Raw genomic sequence first — 18511 nt, 5'->3', positions numbered from 1 at the left:
GATGGAGACTGCATTATGCGAGGCCGCATTGTCGAAAATCTGTTGGGGTCATCAATGTGCAGTCTCACTCAAACTGCCGTCCTTTTGGTGAACTCCTGACTTTCTGAGCCAGTTCAAATTGCACTTACTTGAGCCTCCACAGCGCATGGTTAGGGTTTAGGTTTTGGTAATTATGGTGTTATATTATTAGTAATCATTAATAAATCTATCATTTTAAAAAAACACTGTCTAGGTGAATTTCTATTGCTGCTGCTTTGCGACAGAACAAAAGTACACTGGCAGATTACATCACGGCCATGGGATGGGAATGCGACTGCCCAGAAACACAGAGGTGTTAGAAGAAACAAACGTCACAGGTCCTTCACAGGCTCTGACTTCCCATCCATTGAAGACATCGAGCCTCAAGGAAGTGGCCAACCTCATAAAGGACCCCCATCACTCTGGTCACAACCTTTTCTTACTACCTTTGAGCAGAAGGTAGAGAAGCCTGAAGACCAGGCCCTCTAGGTGCAAGAACATTTGCATTCCAATTGCAGTCAGAGTATTGACTCACCCCTTGTTATGCTCATTATGGACTGCTTCAACACCACAAAAGATTGCCTGCACGATTGCAAAGCCACTTATTTTGGATGAGGATTACTGTGAACATTTATTTATGTTTTTGTATTTATTGTCTCTGGAATTTAATTAAGTATGCTGTGAGACTTCTTTCTTATTGGTTTTGCATATAATTTTTTTACTAAGTACCTATTCAGGGTTCAGCTGCAACCTGAATATTTGGTACATATGCATATTTTACAATGTATATTATCATTCTCAATCTTAGTCACAAGGAGAGCATTCCAAATCCAAACAGCATCCAAAGTTGGGATTGAACTGTGATGGCTGGGGCTGTGAGGCAGTAATTATATCAATGGCTCCATTTTCCTGCCCTCCCCGCGGGAAACACATCCTCTGATTTTGTCTGCTTGCCAGTGATTGCCGGAGAGCAGATGCAGAATATTTTTTAAAAAGATTTGGATGCATGGAAAGGGACGTCATTATGGTCCCTTTATTCTTCTTCAATAGTTTCTGCCTTTGATATGAGATGCTGGTCTTGCCTTCATCCGCGCAGCTAGATCAGGAGAAAGAAAAAAGGAGATGAGGGGGAAGAAAAGGATTAATAAAGGAATGCGCAATAAAGGGCTTGACATGGACGCAAAGATGTTGATGCTATCCTTGTTCACCAAAAACCTCTTCATCTCTCCTGTCAGGAATTCAGTTCCACTTACTTGAGGACTTCAAATCTTCCCACTTTAACCATCACTGTGGTCATGTATTATCTTATTGCAATAAAACCTCTGCTATCTGAAATTCAAGCAACAGGCAGCCTCATGCTACCAGCAAAAATATCAAGGAAAATGAATAAAATTATAAAATAAATAAGAATAAAATAATAGGTAAAATATACAGAAGTTTAAAAATGTAAAAATAAATATTCTCTGAGGTAACACATAAACTGTCAGTGAAGATGTGAGCAAATATTCAGCCAGCGAAGTACCTTGGTTGAGCTTTGCACATAGCAGCCTCTTGAATAAAGTTGTGCAAAACAGTGGTGTCGCCCAGGATGAAAACCTAGATGATGCCGCTCACTTTTGTGGTGACTCTCTTAAAGTGTCTCCTTATCCCTGCTTAGAAAGAGTCACCCCAGTCAGAAGATTTACCTGTAAACCTGGGGAAGGAATTTAATTATCTATAATGTTATTGTTCATCTTTTGGACATCTCTGTGGAGGAGGAGGAACCTGCAGATGCAGCGACAGTTAAATGTTTTCAAAGAATGTGACTGAAAATAAAGTTAAATAATTTAAGCTTTATATATTCATGCAAGTGAAGTTTGCTCAGTTTTAGTATAGAATATTTATGTTTTGTCTTTTAAGGAGATTTTTTCAAATTTTATTAGAACATGCATCCAAAATACTAAGAAATGTTATATATATCAAAATCACTACATGCTTTTTTAAAATAATTTTCTTCCCCCTCCCACACAGAAAAACCCCTAAGAAGAAAAAAAGAAACAAAAAAGTATTAGCAAAGGAAAAAAAAGGAGAGTCTATAGTTTTATAATAATACTGGATATTATCTGAATAATGAATTGTAACTTAAATGTATCTAATATGTACAACTACATTATAGCTTTAAAATATATTAGACTAGTTTTGTTACAATGTTGAAAATTATCTAATTAATAAATTGTAACTTAAGTATGTTTAATAACTACATCTATAATTTTATTTTTTAATATATAATACATAGTAAAACAAAACACCTCTATGCAATATATAACACATTTCAAAATTTAAGTGTGTGTATCTATCTATATATATAGGTACACACAAATAACATTAAATAAAGTAGAGTAAAATGAAATAAAATGTAATAAAGCTGGGGAGTAATAAAGTACTTATCATATTTTAACTATTGACATAAGTAATCTATAAAATTATAACACCATTTTTTACGTATATGAAAACCAAATTGTCAGGAATTTATCATATTTTTTCTTTAAATTATATGTATTATTTTCCAAAGGTATACAATTTTGCAATTCTATATATTGTATGTCTAATACGTGTTGAAAAAAAATCTATTTAATGGTCCAAAAGTCATTTGATTTAGGACATGTCCATGTGAGGTATACAAATATATATATCCTATTTACATCTCAAAACGGTCAACCAGTTTACCTACCTCAGCTGCAACATTTCATCTGATGCAAGGATTGACAAAGAGATAGACAACAGACTTGCCAAGGCAAATAGCTCCTTTGGAACACGACACAAAAGAGTCTGGAAAAACAACCACCTGAAGAAACACACAAAGATCAGCATGTACAGAGCCATTGTCATACCCACGCTCCTGTTTGCTCTGAATCATGGGTCCTCTACCGGCATCACCTACGGCTCCTAGAACACTTCCATCAGCGCTGTCTCCACTCCATCCTCAACATTCATTGGAATGACTTCATCACCAACATCGAAGTACTCGAGCTGGCAGAGTCTGCAAGCATCGAATCCATGCTGCTGAAGACCCAACTGCGCTGGGTGGGTCACATCTCCAGAATGGAGGACCATCACCTTCCCAAGATCGTGTTTTATGGCGAGCTCTCCACTGGCCATCAAGACAGAGGTGCACCAAAGAAGAGGTACAAGGACTGCTTAAAGAAATCTCTTGGTGCCTGCCACATTGACGACCACCAGTGGGCTGATATCCCCTCCAACCGTCCATCTTGGCGCCTCACAGTTTGGCGGGCAGCAACCTCCTTTGAAGAAGACTGCAGAGCCCACCTCACTGACAAAAGACAAAGGAGGAAAAACCCACCACCCAACCCAAACCAACCAATTTTCCCTTGCAACCGCTGCAACCGTGCCTGCCTGTCCCACATCGGACTTGTCAGTCCCCAACGAGCCTGCAGCAGACGTGGACATACCCCTCCATAAATCTTCGACCACGAAGCCAAGCCAAAGAAGAACAGAAAAAATTATTTTTCTGAACTGTCTGACATCAATCTATTAAGTTTTTGCAGTATAAAATATAACTAGTGTGTGAAATTATAATGTATCCTTCTGTATCTAACATTTATTATATTTTTCATACTATAACTGCCTTGATAACAATTTTTAATAGATTTTATTCATTTTTTTTGACCAGTTAATAAAATTTATATTATTCAAGATGGAGGTCAATTTCTTTTGTACCAACGGCCTTCTTGTTTACTCACCTATTTTATTCATTTCTATATTAGCCCAAACCACTTTTTCTCCTTCCTGAAAAGGAGAAGAAAGAGATCATAATTGGTCACTTAATAATAGTACACAAAATTTGGAAACTGTAGACCTCCCAATTCAAATCTCCAAGGTATTTCCCCTTCATCAGTCCCTGGCTCCTCACTCATCTCAAAAGTGTAAAAAAAAATCTTTAAATCCAGTGTTAAAGATAATACTTGAATGGATACATAGAAGAAAGAAAGAAATATAAAAAAAGAGTCCACCCCCCAAGCATTGTTGTGAAACCCCTCGAAAATGATACCACCCTTCATTTTTCAAGTTGTGACAAAAGTCACAAAACAACCTCCATGGTTCAGCAGGAACCAATCGATACATCACTGGCTCCTTTGAGTATAATAACCTCATCTCCACAATGTTACAAAACCTTTTCCAAATTGCATTAACCAAAGTAAAACAATTCCCCATCTTCAAGTGGCTGCTATTTGGATCAACTCTTGATGCATGTCTGGCAACTGTTCCACATATTCTTGAGCATGTTCTAGATACATAAAGAATTCACTTGGACCTCCTTGGACAAATAATTTCAAAGTTGCAGGATATCATAAAATGAAAGGATATCCCTTCTTACACAGTATATTTTTAACTGGATTGAAACTTCTTTTTCTTCAATAATTCAAAGCTTATGTTAGGATAAAACAAAACCTTGTTCTCTCCAAATTCTAATGGTGCTTTTCCTTCTTTAGCCTGTTTGGCTGATAATTTTAGAATTGTTTCCCTTACTTGATATTGAAGAAATTTCACCAAAATGGGCCTCAGCTTTTGATCTGGTTGAGGTTTGGGTCTAAGAGCTCTATGGGCTCACTCAATTTTAATATCTCCAATGAAAATCTACTTACCCAAAAGTCTGTGGAATCCAACACTGCTGGAATTGTATAATATCTTCTTTTTTCAAATCAATGATCTTAATATTGTTCCTTCGACTAAAATTTTCTAGTGAATCCATTTTTTTAGACAGCTGTTTATTCATCACAAGCACTTCTTCTAATCCTTCACCCACCTTATCTACTTTTTCTTGAAGAAATCAATTTTCCAAATAAATACTTTGAATTTTTTTCCTCAATTTCTTTTTTATTTTTTTTTTTTAATTTTTGCACTGAGTGACATAGTGACATCTTTTCTTTTCCCCCACTTCCTCTCTCCCCTTCCCCACCCTCATAAAAAAAATCAATAAATGATAAAACACTTAAAACAAAGAAATAACCAAAATAAGGGGAAAAAATTGTATCATCCACTTTCAAATATTTAAATCTTATGGTGCTCATTATTATGTTGGTTTATGAGATGAAAGTTTGTGATCGGCATTCTCCGACATATTTTATGTATGGTTCCAAAACGTGTTCAAATAATGTACACTTGTCTTTCAGATTGTATGTAATTTTTTCTAATGGAATACACTGGTTTATTTCTGTACCACTGTTGTATTTTAAGGTTTATTTCCAATTTCCAGGTTGTCATAATACATTTTTTTGGCTTATGTAAGTGCTTTCATAATAAATTTTATTTGGGCTTTTCCTAATTTTAGTCCTAATTTTTTGCCTTTTACATTATTTAACAGAATTTATTTGGATCTTCTGGTATATTTTTTTTTGTGATTTTGTTTAATATTAGGTTTAGATCTTCCCAGAAAGTTTTTACCTTTGAGCATGTCCAAATTGCATGTAATGTTGTTCCAATCTCTTTTTTGCAAAGAAAACATCTATCCGAAGCTGTTGGGTCCCATTCTTTTAATTTCTGAGGAGTAATGTATAATCTGTGTAGCCAGTTATATCGAATGATATATTATCTACTATTAATCGTGTTCCTCATTGTTCCTCTACAATGTTCCTCATTGTTCCTCTACATAACATGTTTTGTTCCTCTACATAAAATGTTTCGTTCTTTATCTCTGTGTTTAAATCTTTTTCCCAACTTTGTTTTGGTTTATACTTAATTTTATCTTCTTCTTTATATTGTAATTTGATGTACATGTCTGTAATAATATTTTTTAATTATCATTGTGTCTGTAATTAAATATTCATAGTTGCTACTTTCTGGTAATCTCAAGCTATTTCCCATTATATCTTTGTAAGTTTTCAATTGGCAATATGTAAATATTGTACTTTGTGTTATTGCATATTTATCTTTTAATTGATCAAATGTTAATAAACTATTTCCCAAAAAGAAATCTTCTATTTTCTTGATTCCTTTTCTATCCCATTCTTTGAAAAATAAATTGTCTATTGTAAAGGGGATTAATGGGTTTTGTGTAAATATCATTTTTGACATTTGATCATTTATCTTTTTTTCTTCCAGGTGCATATTTTTTCCATAATTTAAGTATGTGATGTAGTACTGGTGAATTGTTATATTGCACCAATTTTTCATTCCATTTATAAAGTATGTGTTCCAGGATATTTTCTCCCAATTTTTCTAATTCTCTCTTAGTCCAGTTCAGTTTTTCTCCTGTCTGATAAAAATCTGATAAGTACCTTTATTGTGCCACCCTGTAGTAATTTTTGAAGTTTGGTAGCTGTAACCCTCCTTGTTTTTTCTAAAGCTATTCTTGATTTATTACCTTTCCATAAAAAAATCCTTACTATTTTCTTCAGTTTTCCAAAAAAATGTCTTTGTCGGGGAATTGGTAATGTTTGGAAAAGATATTGCACTCGTGGGAAAACATTCACCTTAATACAGTTTACTCTTCCTATTAAAGTTAACAGTAGTTCTTTACAATTTTCTAGATCTTCCTGTATTTTTTTAATGAATGGTTCATAATTTAATTTGTATAAATGTTTTAGGTTTTCATCTATTTTGATACCAAGATAATCTAATGCCTGTGATTGCCATTTGAAAAGGGTATTTTTAAAAATTCTGAATAATCAACTTTGTTCATTGGCATCACTTCACTTTTATTGGTGTTAATCTTGTACCCTGATGTCTCTCCAAATTCTTTCAGATTCATATGTCATTTTTTTTTAATTGACTTATCTCTTCTGTTAAATATACTATGATGTCATCTTCAAATAAGCTGATTTTATATTCTTTCTCTTTTATTTTTATTCCTTTTATCATAGCTTCCTTCCTTATCAACTTGGCTAGTGGTTCAATAAACAAAGCAAACAGTGAAGGGGATAATGGGCATCCCTGTCTTGTTAACCTGCTTAATTTAAAGTGATCTGATACATATCCATATATTACTACCTTTACTAACGGTCCATTATATAATGCTCTAATGTAGTTAATAAATTTTTCTGGTAGTTTAAATTTCTGTAACACTTTAAACAAATAGTTCCACTCTACCCTATGAAGGCTTTTTCTGCATTTTATGTAACAGCTACCATTGGCATTTTATTTATTTGTGCTGCATGCATTAAATTATAAGTTTACAAACATTATCAGCTGCTCGTCTTTTAAAAAAAAATACAGTTTGGTCTTGCCTTACTAGTTTTGGTACATTATCATTCAATCTGTTTGCTAGTAATTTTGCTATTAATTTATAATCTGTATTTAATCATGATATTGATCTGTATGATGTTGGTAATAGCAGGTCTTTTCCCTCTTTTGGGATTAGTGTAATTATTGCTGTTTTACATGATTCTGGTAAGTTTTGGGTCTCTTCTACTTGATTTATTACTTCTAGGAGGGGAGGGATTAATAGATCTTTAAAAACTTTATAAAACTCTATAGGGAATCCATCTTCACCTGGTGTTTTATTGTTTGGTAGTTTTATTAATATATCATGTATTTTTTCAGTCTTAAAAGTTTCTATTAATTTATTTTGTTTTTCTATTTGTGGATGTGGTAGTTCAGAGCCAGCTCTTCAGCGCTTGACGTCCTGCTTTGCGGAAACTGCCAAAATGTTTGGCCTGGAAGTCAGCCTGAAGAAAACTGAGGTCCTCCATCAGCCAGCTCCCCACCATGACTACCAGCCCCCCCACATCTCCATCGGGCACACAAAACTCAAAATGGTCAACCAGTTTACCTATCTCGGCTGCACCATTTCATCAGATGCAAGGATCGACAATGAGATAGACAACAGACTCGCCAAGGCAAATAGCACCTTTGGAAGACTACACAGAAGAGTCTGGAAAAACAACCAACTGAAAAACCTCACAAAGATAAGCGTATACAGAGCCGTTGTCATACCCACACTCCTGTTCGGCTCCGAATCATGGGTCCTCTACGGGCATCACCTACGGCTCCTAGAACGCTTCCACCAGCGTTGTCTCCGCTCCATCCTCAACATCCATTGGAGCGCTTTCATCCCTAACGTCGAAGTACTCGAGATGGCAGAGGTCGACAGCATCGAGTCCACACTGCTGAAGATCCAGCTGCGCTGGGTGGGTCACGTCTCCAGAATGGAGGACCATCGCCTTCCCAAGATCGTGTTATGTGGCGAGCTCTCCACTGGCCACAGTGACAGAGGTGCACCAAAGAAAAGGTACAAGGACTGCCTAAAGAAATCTCTTGGTGCCTGCCACATCGACCACCGCCAGTGGGCTGATATCGCCTCAAACCGTGCATCTTGGCGCCTCACAGTTTGGCGGGCAGCAACCTCCTTTGAAGAAGACCGCAGAGCCCACCTCACTGACAAAAGGCAAAGGAGGAAAAACCCAACACCCAACCCCAACCAACCAATTTTCCCCTGCAGCCGCTGCAACCGTGTCTGCCTGTCCCGCATCGGACTTGTCAGCCACAAACAAGCCAGCAGCTGACGTGGACTTTTACCCCCTCCATAAATCTTCGTCCGCGAAGCCAAGCCAAAGAAAGAAAAGTTCAATATTAGATTTTTAAAAATTGTCAATTTTGTAATTTTTTCCTTTATTTTCTGTTTGGTATAATTGTTTATAGAATCTTTTAAAATTTTCATTAATCTCCAATGGATTATATGTGATCTAGTTATCGTCTTTTCTTGTCGCTAGAATGGTTCTTTTAACTTGTTCTGTTTTAAGTTGTCAGGCCAGTATTTTGTGTGTTTCCTATCCCAGTTCGAAATATCTTTGATTAGTTTTCATTATATTTTTCTCTACTTTATATGATTGTAATGTTTCATATTTTAATTTTTTTCTCTGTCATTTCTCTCTTTTTCTCTGTATCTTCCCTTTCTACTAATTCCTTTTCTATGTTATCTCTTTTTCCATCTGTTCTACTTACTGATCATATTCCTTTTTAATTTTAATCGTATAGCTAATTATGTGTCCTCTAATAATGGCCTCATTGTGTCCCATAAAATGAATTTATCTTTTACTGATTCCATATTTATCTCGAAGTATATTTTAATTTGTTGTTCAACATATTCTTTGAAATCTTGTCTTTTTAACAGTGTAGGATTTACTCTCCATCTATATGTCTTTGGTGGGGTATCCTCAAATTCAATTGTTAATAACAGGGGAGAGTGATCTGATAATAATCTTGCTTTATATTCTATTTTTTACAACTCTTCCTTGGATCTGTGGTGATAACAAAAACATGTCAATTCTTGAATTGGTCTTCTGTCTGTTTGAGTAGTGTGAATATCCTCTCTCTTTTTGGTGGTGTTTCCTCCATATATCGATTAGTTTCATATCCTCCATTGCTGATAGTGTAAATTTAGTTACTTTATTTTTTATTGTTAATTGTCTTCCCAGTTTTGTCCATCATTGGGTCAAAGTTGAAGTTGAAATCCATTCCAAGCAAAATATGTCCCTGTGTCTCTGCTATCATTAGGAAGATGTTTTGCATGAATAGCTGGTCTTCTTAGTTAGGTGCATAGATGTTTAGTAAATTCCAAAATTTAGAATAAATCCAGAACTTTGTTATTACGTATCCACCTGCTGGATCTGTTATTATCTCTTTTATGCTGATTGGTAGATTTTTGTTGATTAATATCACTACTCCCCTGGATTTTGAATTTTATGATGATGTCACTACTTGGCCTACCCAGTGTCTCTTCAATTTACGGTGTTCTATCTGCGTTAAGTGTCTTGCTCAAAAGCAATGTCGATTTTTTTTTCCTTTTTAAGTAATGTCAGTAACCTCTTCCTTTTAATTTGGTTATGTATTCCATTAATATTTACAGCCATGAAATTTAATGTACCCATCTTATACTTCTTTTTTCAATTCTCTCTCATCCCCCTGGAATAAATACTTTTAATATTGCTGGATGTCGTAGATTAAAATTATATCCTTTCTTCCTAGTATCTGCTTTGTCATTTCTTTAAGAGCTCGAAGTTGATGTCTGGATAGAAAAATATTTTTTGTCCTTTATATTCCAGAGGTTTATTTTCTTTTACTTTATCTTTTGCCTGCTCTAATTTTTTTTTCTCTTGTTGCATGTCTTAGTAGTTTTATTTTTATGGAATGTGGTTTTTCATTTGAATAAGGCTTTGGTGCCGATATTCTATGAGCTCTTTCAATTTCTATTTTAATCTTGTAGTTCTTCTGCTTCCAAGACTTGTGGATCCATCTTTTTATGAATCCCTTTATATCTGATCCTTCTACGTCTTCTTGTATGCCGACTATTTTTATATTGTTTCATTTGTTATAATTCTCTGACATCAATTTTTTTTTAATTTACTGATCTTGTAACTCTTTAATTTCTTTGTTTCTATCTTTCAGATTTTCTTTTAGTTCATTCATTTCTAATTCTACAGCTTTCTGACTTTCTTCCACTTCATCTGTTCTTTTTCTTATACCTGCTATGGCCAGCTCTAGTTTTTGCATTCTATCTTCGGCTTTTTCCCTTTTTATTTTAATTGTGTTAAATTCTGTTGTTAAAATGTCCTTTAATATTTTCATTTGCTCATTAAAATATTCTCTATCTCTTAACTGTTTATCTTTTTTTTACTTTCCTCTTTTTCATGTAAGGTTTTATCTTCTTCTTTTTCTTCTCTCTCTAACTCCTTCTCTTGCCTTCCATTTACCTCTTCTTGCCGCGATATCACATGCCCGGTTCTTCCTGTCAGTTCAATTTTGTCCTGTTGCTGGGCTCCCCTCCTCCCCTCCCATCAGTGTCTTTTTTGAATGCGCGCCAGCTGGGCTTCCAACAGGTTTGGGGATCGGAAATTCTTTTTTAAGGTAAGGCCTACCTCTTTTCTTTCTGCTGTTTTCCTGTATTCTTCTTTATCTGTCTCTCTGGTCCTTTCCTTTTTTGGTGCCATCTCTTGGGTTTTATTGGTTTCTTTATCTTTCAGGCCTTCTGTGTTTTTTTTTCTGTCCAGCTTTGTTTTTTCTTCTTTTTTTATGTTCTCTGCGGAGGGCTATTCTTCTCCAGCCACTACTCCATTAGCATGACGTCACCCCCTTTTCCTCAATTTCTTGATTTATTTTTGCATTTCTTAAAGAAATCCACATACTTTATTAACATTAGCCTCTGACCCCTTAATAGCTGATCTTTTAAATTTTAACTCATTCATAATCATAGCTACTGCATCTTGAGACTTAGGGATAGCTTTAGTTTTATTTCTTACCCTTTCTTCTTCCAACATTTCCTTTGAAATTTGTTCTTCTTCTTCCTCCTTCCTTCCTCACTCTGACGGGATCTCCCATTGTTGATGACTGACCATGCGCAACTCCTTGGGCAAGCGCAGTTGGGTCATTCCTCTTCCTGACTTGTCAGGGCATCCCTGTTGTTGCACGGACGTCACAACTTGCTGGGAAGCCCTCTTCACCTGGAGAGAAGACTTCACCTCTTCTCCAAGGTAGGCCTATATTTTTCTTCCAGTCATTGTTCTTTCATTTTCTCTGTATTCTCATCTATTACTTTTTTTTTTGGCAGCAGCATGTTTCTTCTCCTGGGTTATTTACTAATCGTTCAGAGGAGTTTAAAATCTGGTCTCTACTCCCTTTTCACTTTTTTTTAAACTTTTCCTTGGAGAAGCCAGATTTTCTGACCTGTCCCTACATTAAGTGACGTCCCCCCTAAACTGTTTATCCTTAATGCAAGTGTATTAATTAGGCATTGTAAGATTAAATCTCAAGCAAATGGAAAGTCACTTATCCGGCATCTACTAATTCCCTCAGTGCTGGATACCAGGAGTTTTACTGTATCCTTCTTCAAATTAATGTGCCATCAAGCATCATCTTTACCTCTCTATTAATGAGTTATTTAATTTACTCACTGTCTCACGAGACAAACAACATTTCGATTAGTGTGGAGCAGTCATTGATGACAAGAAAGGGTGGCAATGGGAAAATGGTGACTTTAAAAAGAAATGGAATGGGCACTTGAAAGAATAATATTCAGGGTTGTGCGAATACATTGGTAGAATTGTATGTTGAAATAGCTCGACTGGGAATGCCAAGGACTGGATGGAATGGATGGTCTCCTTCATTGCCTGAACAATGCCCAGATGGTTTCCAATCTCTACTATTCTTTTTTCAGCAAAACAATGTAATTAGAGTGGAGGATTGATGTTTCACACATTGGTCGAAATTGGATTGTGGGTAATCACATATACATTCCTATTCAGACTCAATGCACCCCTGAATATTAAATAATGGAAATCTTTGTAGCTGTTATCTATCACTCCAATTAATTGTGCCCTTATCTTTCCACATCTGTAATAGATCACACATTTCATTAAGAGTGATGCTGTCTGTCCAAGTGTTAATTTGCACGGGCTGTGAACATGCATGAGTTGTAACTCTTTAGAAAAATTCATTCATCCCTCTTGAATGGAGGTGAACAAAGGAATGCTAAAAAGCTTCTTCCTACTAATTAGCTTTGGAAATCATTCAAAAAGTGTGACTTTGATCGTAACAACCGTTTCAGTCATAATTGATGCGCTTCTGTTACCAATTTTTCAGAACCTTGTACGCCTTTGCACTTTATCATCTCCTGGCATCTATCTCATTCGTGCATTTTTTTGTTTTCCCGTATCCTTCTGCTTTGGACAGATTCTAATTGTGCTTACATTACCATCTTCGGTAGCTGCTACAGTAATTATAGAGAAGCACAAAAACTGCAGTCGCTGGAATTATGGGAGAACAGATAGAGGCTGGAGGGACTCAATGGGTCAGGAAGAGAAGTAGTTAATCGTTATGGTTAGGATACTTTCTGAAGACTAAGGAGGGAAAGGGAGGTAGTCAGTATAGAAAGATGGTGGGTGAGGAAGGTTTGAGGAGGGAACACGGGGTGCCTGGATAATTATAGAATCTAGAATAAGTGCAGTAAACCCTCTTTTATCTAGAATTCAAGCAACTGGCAACCTCAAGCAACTGGCAATAACAATTGTGGAAAATAAATGGGTAAAAAATACAAAGTTTAAAATTGGTGCGCTTTGCCATTAGTTCTCCATTCATGCAACACGCAGTCTCAAGCAATCAGAAAACTTACTTATCCAGCATCTATCAATCCCAACAGGTGCAGGATACTAGAGGTTTTATTGTAGTTCCGGAAAGTGCTGCTGACGTTAAAAAAAAATCAAATATGTTTGTGTGGAATGGTGGAGCAGGCAGGCACTGGGTGAAATGGCCCAATTCAGTTTTTTTTCTCACAAAGACGTTGATTTGCTATAGACCAATAGACCAAGATCACAATGATCTAGAATACATCTCTACCCTCGCATCCTTTCAAAATACACCTAATACAACATCAATATGTGACTCAGTATAAACAACATGCATCATGGTATGGAAGTTGGATATCTGAATTTAAAAAAAACCCAGAAAATACCATATAAACTCACCACAGGCTGGTCAACAGGTGAAGGAGGAGGAACAGTCAGCTTTCAGGTCTGCAACCCTACGTCAGAATGGGGGAAGAAAAGAGATATCAATTGGAGGGAAAGTGGTTGCGAGATGTGCAGAGCAAAGGAAGTACCTGTGATTGGACAAGTGGAAATGGCTAATGGAAACCGGTTTCCGCACATTACAGTGACTGATGTAGGCAGGAAGAAATAGCATGGTATCTTTAGCCACTCTCATTTTATTGTAACTTTAATTTAGTATGGGTACCGATTTGCACCTCAAGTTCACTAACCTCATTTCTAAAACTGCGGGCATTCAGATAAAGTGCCCTTATGCTCTTTGTTTTTTTAATATATAGTGACTTCTGTAACCTTTTCTTTTGATTTTTCTGCCCACTATTTTTCTTTGTAATTTTCTTAACACTATCATTGACCTGAAAATTCACTGCACCATCTGATTTTTTTTACTTTCTCCTCCCAACATTACTTTTCCTATTTTACTTTTCCTGGCCATTACTTTATCTTCCCTACCCTTTTCCCTATCACTCTGGTTCCCATACCCCTGCCAAATTAGTTTAAACCTTGCCCCACTGCTGTCCCAAACATACTTGCCAAAAGGTTGACACCTTTTGGATTTAGGTGCAACCCGTCCCTCTTGTAAAGATCATGCCTTCCCCAAAAGAGATCCCAATGATCCAAGAAGCCAAATCCTTGCCTTGTACACCAGCACATCAGCCACACGTTCATTTTCCTTATCCTTACATTCTTTTCATCACTTGCATTTGGAACAGGTAGTAATCCCGAGATCACCACCCTAGTGTTCCTGTCTTTCAGCTTTCATCCCAGCTCACTGTAATCCCTTTTCATTACCTCCTCCCTTTTCTTGTCAATGTCATTTGTACCCACATGTACCAAGACATCAAGCTGCTCTCCCTCTCCTCTAAGAATATTTAGGACCCGATTTGTGATATCTCGTACCCTTGCACCAGGGAGGCAGCACACCAAGCGGGTATACTTATCTGACTCACAGAACCTCCTGTCCGTACCCCTGACAATGGAGTCCCCAATAACTACTTCATTTCTCCTTTTCCTTTTCTTTTGCACCACTCTGCCAGGCTCATTGCCATTGACCTGGTGCCCGAGGCCATCTTCTGTCCGGTCATCTCCCTCAACAGAATCCAACACAACATAACTGTTGCTGAGTGGGATAGTCACTGGTGTGCTCTCCGTTTTTCTCGCTTTTTTCTTTCCCCCCCTCCCCCCTGAAGGTTTCCCACTTACCTGACATGGGTTCTGGAGTATTTATCACCCTGAAAGTTGAGTCGATTCCTCATTCTCCCTTACAAGCCGCAGGTCATCAATCTGCAACTCCATATCCCTAATTTGCTCCCTTAGTAACTGCATCTCGGTACACCTGGTGCAGATGTGGCCATTTGGGAGGGTGGAGGTCACCCACTGTTCCCACATCGGACACCCAGTACAGAGCACTAACCCTATTGGCATGACTCTGAATACGAAGGCAAATAACTCAGCTTACCTTTTCTCCTTGCTTGCTTTTGCCGAAGCCTGATAAGCCAAAGCCAGGAAGTCTCACTCCTTCACTGCTCCACTCACTCACTGAGCCACTCCTCGCTGGCCGCTCCCTCCCCTTTCACTCGTTTTTTTGGCCCCTTAACCAATTAACCCTGTCACTTTCAGCAAGCTCCTCCTCCTCCTCTGATTCACAGCCCGACTCTCTCCAAGCTCCTCCTCCGACTCCCAGCCGAACCAAGTAGGCCCAAGCCCCGGTAAGCCCCCGACTTTAATAGCTTACCTTCTCCTCACTTTCAGCAAGCTCCTCCTCCTCTGACTCACTTTCAGTAAGCTCCTCCTCCTCTGACTCACTTTCAGTAAGCTCCTCCTCCTCTGACTCACTTTCAGTAAGCTCCTCCTCCTCTGACTCACAGCCCGACTCTCTCCAAGCTCCTCCTCCGACTCCCAGCCAAACCAAGTAGGCCCAAGCCCCGGTAAGCCCCCGACTTTAATAGCTTACCTTCTCCTCACTTTCAGCAAGCTCCTCCTCCTCTGCCTCACTTTCACCAAGCTCCTCCTCCTCTGACTCACTTTCAACAAGCTCCTCCTCCTCTGACTCACAGCCCGTCTCTCTCCAAGCTCCTCCTCCGACTCCCAGCCGAACCAAGGACCATGATGTCAACCTTCAAAAATACCTCAAAACTGCCAAACTCCTCACTCTCACATACAATAAGGCCAAGTGCTTATTTCACACAACCCACCTTGACACCCTTGGCTCTGTCGTTGAGAATGGAATCATTGGTCCAGACCCTGACTGCATTCACCCATTCCTGGAACTTCCCCTCCCCCCCAGCCTTAACATTCTTGCGCCTTTACTCTTACTATGCCCAGTGGGTTTCTAACTCTACAAACAAGGCCCGCCCTCTCACCAAATCCACCTTTTTCCACTTGACGACAGCGGCCCATGCAGCCATCAGCTGCATCAAGGCAGATATTTCCAAGGACACAATACACATGGTGGATGAATCCATCCCGTTCCAGGAGGAAAGTGATGTGTCAGACTTCGCTCTGGCTGCTACCCTTTACCAGGTGGGAAGACCAGTTTCTTTCTTCTCCCTTATCCTCCAGGGCCCTGAAATTCGACACTCCTTTGTCGAGAAGGAGGTCCAAGCCATTGTCGAGGCAGTGAGGCACTGGAGACATGACCTGGCCAGTAAACGATTCACCCTGCAGACTGACAAACGGGCTGTTGCGATCATGGGTAAAATCAAGAACGACAAGATATTAAGATGGAGAATCAAACTGTCCACCTACAATTACGATATCCTGCACCAGCCCAGGAAACTCAATGAGCCACCTGATTCCCTATCTTGTGGGACCTATGCCAGCACCCAGAATGACCACTTAAAGGCCCTTCACAATAATCTCTGCCACCCCAGAGTTACCAGGTTCTTCTACTTCATCAAAGCCAACAACCTGTCATCCTCCATTGAAGAGATCAGATTCTGTTGCTTTGGCGGTCGGCCCCGGTGCTTGGGCGCGGCCATCTGTTCTGGCTGTGATAAGTCCAGATGGGCCGCTTTCAGGCAGCTCACCTTAAAAAGTTCCTCTCTCCCCCCAATGTCCAGCGTGAAGGTTCCGCCGGACTTTGTATGGCCCCTCATACGGTTGCTGTAGTGGTGCACCTTGTGGACCTCTCCGCACGAAAACAAACTGGGCCGAGTCGAGCTCTTTGGGGAGATGAAACGGCTGGGTGCCATTGTATGCTGGGGGTGGGAGAGCTAGGGAGGCCAGTCGCCTGCGTAGGTCCGCCAGCAGGTTTTTGTCAATGGTCGTGGTGTCAGGGACTGGGCCGAAAACTTACCCGGCAGGGAAAGCGGTGCACCATAGACATCTCCGCTGCTGAAGCCTGCAGGTCCTCCTTGGGTGCTGTCCTAATTCCAAGGAGGATCCAGGGTAGTTCATCCGCCCAGTCTGGTCCAGAGAACCTGGTCATAAGTGATACCTTGAGGTGCCTGAGGAACCTCTCCACCAACCTGTTGGACTGCAGGTGGTATACTGTGGTGTGGTGGAGCTTGACACCAAGAGCTTCGCCATCTGAGTCCAGAGGGTAGACGTGAACTGTGCCCCTGTGTCGCTAGTGATGTGTGCCGGGACTCCAAAATGGTCGATCCATTGGCTGACCAGGGTCCTGGCGCACGTCTCTGCAGAGGCCTCCTTAATCAGGATGGCCTCCGGCCACCTTGTGGCCTGATCCACCATCGTGAGGAGGTAACAGGCATCCTTGGACAATGGCAGGGGGCCAATGACATCAATGTGGATGTGTCAGAATCAGTGAACCTCCGGGTCAAAGTTCTGAATGGACCTCGCATTTGTTGCTGGACCTTGGAGGTCTGACACCTGGTACAGTTCCTGGCCAGTTCCGCCACCTCCTTCTTCACCCTGTGCCACTCAAACTGCTCCACGACCATCCACACCATTGTCTTTACTGCTGGATCAAACTGAAGACCTTCACCCTCTAGTGTGGCGGGACCACCGGGCATGGCATGCCTGTTGAGATGCCATAGAACAATGTGTCCGGGCTGCTGGGCACCCAGACATTCTTGAGTTTGGGGCCCAAGATGGCAGTCCACAAGGCCTGCGTCTCTGCATCATTCCTCTGTGCCTGAGCCAGTTGCTCGTAATCCAGGCCGGACATGAGAGTGTTGATGGCTGGATGTGAGAGTGCATCCGCCACTACATTGTACTTGCCAGCCCATCTAGGTGAAGAAGCCTGGAAGCCCATTTCTAGGGAGTTAGCCCGAAAGTTCCAAGCAGCAGGTCTTTGAGGGCGGTATACTTACCCTTAGCCGGGGGGTAGTGGATGATGTCGTCCACCCTCGCTGCCGTATCTTGGTCCAGAGTTCTCACGACATGATAGAACATCATGGCATCTGAGGAGATGTTGCGGAGTTGAAATTATGCTTCTGCCTGCACAAACCACATTCTCGGTCAATGGGTCCAAAAGGGGGGAAGCTTGATGGAGACAGCATTAACCGCTACTGAATCCATGGTGTTTTGAGTCCAAAAAAACGTCTGGGCTCGTCGGTGTCACCACTATGGTGGTGTGAGCAGTGGAAGAAACACAGCCACCACTTTGAGGATCATTAACAAATGTTTTTATTCAAATTCAGCACTCCCCTTTAAGGGCAGTATGAGCTCAGTCACCTTGTGCATTTTGACATCATAATCATTGCCCAGGGTGTGCACTGGAAGGGATGCTGGAGTCAGAGAGAAACCTCTGACAACACCATTTCCCCATGGCTGCCCCGCCATGTGGCAATACAAGTGGACCATGAGGATGTGCACAGCCACAAACTTACTTTTGAAGATGGGATGGAAGCCCTTTTGAAGCCAGGCATGCTCCAGGCTGACCCTCTGTCCCCAGTGGTCCCGGCTGAATTTACCTACTGGTTGGAGTTCTTCCATTCCTACGTAGCTGCCACCTAAGAAGTCTTCCACTCCAACGGCCTCCGGAGATCGGCCTT

At 39.9% G+C, this 18511-nt stretch overlaps 1 long non-coding RNA gene across 1 annotated transcript; it reads right to left on the bottom strand.

Moving 5' to 3' along the window:
* Nucleotides 1–784: 784 nt before the first annotated feature.
* Nucleotides 785–18119, bottom strand: LOC138744741 (uncharacterized). Its single transcript, XR_011345755.1, has 4 exons — nucleotides 17828–18119; nucleotides 13473–13528; nucleotides 3759–3804; nucleotides 785–1114 (listed from the first exon to the last, which is right to left on the bottom strand). It is a non-coding gene; the product is annotated as an uncharacterized lncRNA (long non-coding RNA).
* Between the last annotated feature and the right edge of the window lie 392 nt (nucleotides 18120–18511).

Source organism: Narcine bancroftii, chromosome 1 (assembly GCF_036971445.1).
Source record: "Narcine bancroftii isolate sNarBan1 chromosome 1, sNarBan1.hap1, whole genome shotgun sequence".
Taxonomy (NCBI): domain Eukaryota; kingdom Metazoa; phylum Chordata; class Chondrichthyes; order Torpediniformes; family Narcinidae; genus Narcine; species Narcine bancroftii.
The sequence above is the reverse complement of the archived record's forward strand: the minus strand, read 5'-3'. Positions and strand labels throughout refer to the sequence as shown.